Genomic DNA, 6,000 nt, shown 5'->3' on the forward strand with positions numbered 1-6,000 from the left:
ATGAGTGCACAGACCAATAAAGGTCAGCGTCTCAAATGCAGTCTACAGCACCCAGTCTCCCTGAAACTCGACTTTCCAGGAACTATGCAGTTCTGAGCTCTTCAGAGGGATTGAAAGTGAGGAGGAGAAAACAAGAACAGGGTTGAGTTGTAGATCCATAAAATAACTCTCTGTTCCCCCCTCTCTGTTTCCCTCCCCCTCTGTTCCACTCCCCGTTCTCTGATTCTCCCCTGCCTCTGCCTGTCCTCCCCTGCCCCCATCTCTGTCCTCACCTGTGTGACCACTCTCAATCCCCACATCCTCTCTTTCCCCCCACCCTCAGCCCACCCTCTCTGCCTACTCTCCCCTCCCTCTCCCCTAGTTCTGTATACCCCAACCACAGGGAAAGGACCTTGTCTATTTGCCCTACCCATGACTGGCTGATTTTATAAATCTCTATCAGGTCACCCCTCAGCCTCCGACGCTGCCGGGAAAACACCCTATCCAACGCTGGCAACATCCTTGTAATTCTTTTCTGACCCCTTTCAAGTTTGAGAACATCCTTCCGATAAGAAGGAGACCAGAATTGCTGGAATATTTCAAAAAGTACCTAATCAATGTCCTGTACAGCCACAATATGACATCCCAACACCTATACTACATTCTCTGACCAATAAAGGAAAGCATACCAACTGCCTTCTTCACTATCCTATCCACCTGTGACTCTACTTTCGAGGAACTATGAACCTGCACTCCAAGTTCTCTTTGTTTCGCAGCACTCCCCAGGAACTTGCTATTAACTGTAAAAGTCCTGCTCAGGTTTGCTTTCCTAAAATGCAGCATCTCATATTTTTGTAAATTGAATGCCTCAGCCCATTCGCCCATCTGATCCAGATCCCGTTGTACTCTGAGGTAATCTTTTTCACTGTCCACTACACTGCCAATTTTGGTGTCATCTGCAAACATGCTAACAATACATCTTATGTTCTCATCCAAACTATTGATATAAATTGCAAACAGTAGTGGATTCAGCACCGATCTTTGTGACATTCCATTAGTCACAGGCCTCCAGCCTGAAAAGCATCACTCTACCACCACTCTCTGTCTTCGACCTTTGAACCAGTTCTATATTCAAATGGCTAGTTCTCCCAGTATTCCATGAGATCTAACCTTGCCAACCAATCTCCCATGAGGAACCTTGTCGAACGCCTTACTGAAGTCCATGAAGATCATGTTCACCGCTCTGCCCTCATCAATCTGCTTTGTTACTTCTTCAGTAAACTCAGTCCAGTTCACAAGACATGATTTCTCACACACAAAGCCGTGATTAATATCCAGGACTTAAACTCTGTACATTGGGGTCTGCGTCACCCAGTTAAAGGAGTTAATATTCTGGATAACGTTCACGTACACCAGCTTTGTGTTTGTGACTGTGTATTGAGTCTTGTTAATAACACCAACACAGGTGAGTTCCTTTTGAAAGGCAGTCCCTATATCCCTACCCCCTCCCACCTGCTCTGTCTCCTCAATCCCCACCGTAGACAGGAAGTACGAGGAGCTCATGGAGTTTCCATGTGAGTGAGGTTGAGTAAATCTTCCTTTCTTTCCACTAGCCCACTATGAAATGATGGTAGTGTCCTTTCCTCTGGACCAAGAGGATCGGGTTCAGAATTTGGTAACAGCGGCTGTGAAGACGATGATTAGAAAACATGCCCAAGCCACCAGGCCATACTGTCTCCCAGCTGTCCCTGCCTGAGCCTCCAAACAGAACCTTCCTGTAGTTTCTCTCCTGTCAGACTCCCCCATTACTCAGTTTGTCCAGGATCCCCTCCTGCTGCTGCACTGATCCTGTCCCTCACTGACTTGTCCATCCCCCAGTGTCCTCCACATTCATTAATTGTTTACAATCCCATTGTCCCAGTCCTCCAGCCCCGCCCCCTCCAGTCTATTGGGCAGCAGCTGACATCAATCCTCCAGGCTCCTGTGTGATCGAGAGCATGTTCCGTAGGAATGGAGATCAGTGCATGGGCGCAGTGCTGGCCAGTTGGTGAATGTGCAGGGCGGGTCAGTGCCAGGGAGGGAGGCTGTGGATGTGTGGGATTAATCTGTCATTAGCATTCCTTCTTTCCTCTGAGGACACGACCCAGGGGAATAGCCCTTTGCCTGGTATCCTGACGAGTGGTCAACGTATCAATGGGGGAGCATTTTGCAGCAAGTTGTCAGAACTCTTATGAATAGTCAGGATTGTTATGGAAAATGACAAGGATGGGCCTCCAATTAGAGTTCTAATTTGGTTAATTTTAGTTCAATCAGATAAAATTTGGCCAGTGTGTGCAGAATGGTTCTCATCAGAGAATGGGGGTTCTGGGAGATGGGGGGAGGATTCACCAACACCCTGGAGGCTCCATGTCAAACTCATTGATTTGGTTCTTAGTCTGTAGACAGCAGCTCGGAAACTGAATTCAAGGCGAGGAGAGAGATTGTGAGAACTGGGTGTGGAGGAAAGGAGGAATGAGATTGGTTTGGATTTCAGTTAACAAGAGAGAGAAATTGTGAGACAGAGATTTAAAGCTTTGGGGGAACAAGGAATCTACAATTTAATACTATCATTGTCTGATAAATTTCCATCCTGTATTAACAATGGTGACTTGTTTTCTCTGTTGTAGGGTATGGAAAGGGTGGATTTGCAGATGAGAAATTCAAATTGAACTTCCTGTTCAGATCTGATAGTTACTTGATCCGTGCCGATCTGAATATCATTGGCCTTTTCATCTGGAAGGAGAGGTGTGCATTCTGTCCGTGGGCGAATATTTCAAATGTCAGTGTGATTGGAAAAAGTACCGAGACACAGCCAAGTCCATGTTAGAGTGCTTTGTGGCTTTGAATGGAGGCTGGTTGTCAGGATTATCTCCGTGGCAACGGCCGTTTAAAAAGTCGAGTTCAATTCAGCACTTTGTGTTTAAACAACACACCCCTCCCCAACACCTCCGTGGCTCAGTCAAGTACTTGACAGGTGCTGCAGTTTCGGTGGGGTTGTCTGTCAGGATTCTCATGTGGAGGAGCCGAGGTTGGAATGGGGTAGACAAAGTTAAACATCACACGACACTAGGTTATAGTCCAACAGGTTTATTAGGAAGCACTAGCTTTCCAAGCACGATGTAATTTTTAACTTTATCAGGTTCATCACTATGCTGACAGACTTCTTCAGATAAGTACTTCAACAATTAAATAAGCCATATGTTCCCCACGCAATAGGTTTCCTCGTGCAGTGTAAACTGCTATTCTTGCCCTGGGGATAGCTACTCATTTGTAGACCCAGTCAAAATCCCATCAAGCTTTTTGTTGATCTTTAAAGTTTTTCTAATCTCCTAGTTTCTCCTTGGTCTTTGCCAATTTGTATGCCTTCTATTTCAATTTGATAGACTCCCTTATTTCCTTAGACACAAATGGCAGATTACCCCTTTTCCTACAGTCCCTCCTTTTCACTGATATATATAATTTTGCTGTGCACTTTGAAAAATTACTGCCTCATCCTGTTGTAGTCTATTTTGTTTAAGCACAGGATCTTGAGATTGGACTTAATCTTCCAGCTTGCTATCTGTGTTATAAATTCAACCAGACTTCTCACATATCCTTAAAGTGCCTCTTTGGATTTATCCTAATCTTCTCAGCCAAGGTTCTTTCATGTCCACTTTGTCGCCCTCCTGATTTCCATCAAAGGTAAACTCCTATATCCCTTATTGTGCGCCAGGGACTCCCTTGATCCCAGTTGCCTGTGTCTGAGCCACGTATCCCTCTTTTTTCCAGTCAATGCCTATATATCTCTTGTCATCCTGGGTTCCCCATTCCTGCCAACCTTGCCCTTCACCGTCACAGAAACATATAGACCTTGAACTCTAGCTACCTCACGTTTAAAGGCTTCCCACTAGCCAGCGGGCCATTTACCTGCAAGCAAATTACTCCAGTCGACCCCTGCAAGATCCTGTCCAATCCCATCAACATTCCCCTTGTCCCAATTTAAAACTTGACCTGTGGACCAGCTTTGTCCCTCTCCATTGCTATTTGAAAATTAATAGGAAGATGGTCACTAGTCCCAAAGTGCTCCCCACTGTCACCTCAGTCACCTGTCCTGCTCTGTTTCCCAAGAGTTGATCGAGTTTTGCCCCTTCCCAAGTAGGACCCTCTACATACTGCTGGAGGAAACTTTCCTGAATTCACTTATCGGATTCCACTCCATCAAATCCCTTCCCGTTCTGGCAGTCTCAGTCTGTTACAAAAATTAAAATCCACTCTGATGACAACCATATTGCTCCTGCATGTCTCCCTTCTCCCTGCATATTTGTTACTCAAATTCACGTTGACTATTTGGAGGCCGAGAGTACAACCACAGTGACATCATCATCCACTTACTACTTCTTAGCTCCACCCACGAAGCCTCACTGGATGATTGGTCAGTTATTTTATCTCTGATTACTGCTGTGATAATCCCCTCAATCAGAATTTCAACTCCTCCTCCCCTCCTTCCACAATCCCTGTCCCGCCTAAAGCACCTGTACCTGATGCGTGAAGCTGCCAGTCCTGACCCTCGCTTAGCCATGTTTCTATAAAGGCTACATTATCCCAATCCCCTGTTCCTATACACGCCATTAGTTTATTGGTCTTACCTGCCAACCCTCTTGCACAGAAATAAAAGTAGGTTAATCCAACAGGCATTCCTTAGAGATAGGAGAGTCGTGTTCCAGCCTGACCTGTCTCTTCACTTTATTGTTTCTGATTACTGTATCTCCTTCCAGCCTCGTTCTTGCCTCTCTGATCATGACGGTATTGTTCCTCACCAATATAGTTTAAATCCTCCCTTGTAGCATGAACAAAATTTGCCAACAAGATACTGGTCCCCTTCCCAGTGCATGCACCACCTGTCCCTCCTGATCAGGTCAACTCTGTCACAGAAAAGACGACAATGTAAAAATCTGAATCTCTCTGCCCCCCCACCCCCGCACCAATTCTTTCGTTACTTATTTATCTGCCATATCCTCCTGTTCTTACTTTCAGTAGCACATTACAATGGAAGTAATTAGGAGATTACCACCGTCAAGGTCCTGGTTTTTAACGTTTCTCCCAGCTCTCACTAATCACTCTGTAAGACCTCATTCCTACATCTACGCGTGTCATTTGTGCCAACGGGAATAATGATTTCTGGCTGCTCCCCATCCCTCTTGAGAATGTTCTGCATCCGCTCAGAGACATCCTGGACCCTGGCACCTGGGCGGTAACTCAACATTCTGGATTCCCATTTGAGGCCACAGAATCTCCGATCTGTCCCTCTAACAATCGACTCTCCTATCTCTAAGGTTCTGTTAACCGTTACCCTTTCCCACTGTGCCCCAGAGTCAATGGTAGTGCCACCAACCTGGCTAATGCTGCTTTCCCCTGGAATGTATTTCCCCTGAACAGTATCCAAAACGGTGTGCTTGTTTTCGTGGGGAATTGCCACAGGGGATTCCTGCATTCTCTGCCTACTCCGTTCGCCATTCCAGGTGGTCGCCTACTTCCTCTCTGTCTTGAACACAACAGGGAGCAAGGACTCCTGTTGGATTAAAGTGCCCTTATTTAAATGCAACAGGACAGATAGGTCAACCTGATGTACTCACAGCATGGATCTTAACGCGGGACTGGGATATTATAGTCATTACAGAAACATGACTGGGGCAAGTCTTGGATGTGACCACAACACGAAAGCTCTTATCTATGAAGTTCTCAATATCTCAGATGATCCTGAGTGCATCCAGCTCCAGCTCCCGAACATGGTCTCCCAGGAGTTGCAGCTGGGTGTATTTTCCACACGTGTAGTTACCAGGGATTGTGGGAATTACCCTGAGCTCCCCACATCCCGTATCAACAGTCCTAACTGCCATCTCCATTGCTGCAAGACTAAAGTTGAAAGGACTTTATTTGAGCTTGCCTGTAGTTTTCGCTGAGCTGCTGCTGTCCAAAACCTCTTGAGCCAAATATTGCTACCAA

Source organism: Chiloscyllium punctatum, chromosome 29 (assembly GCF_047496795.1).
Source record: "Chiloscyllium punctatum isolate Juve2018m chromosome 29, sChiPun1.3, whole genome shotgun sequence".
In the NCBI taxonomy this organism is placed as follows: domain Eukaryota; kingdom Metazoa; phylum Chordata; class Chondrichthyes; order Orectolobiformes; family Hemiscylliidae; genus Chiloscyllium; species Chiloscyllium punctatum.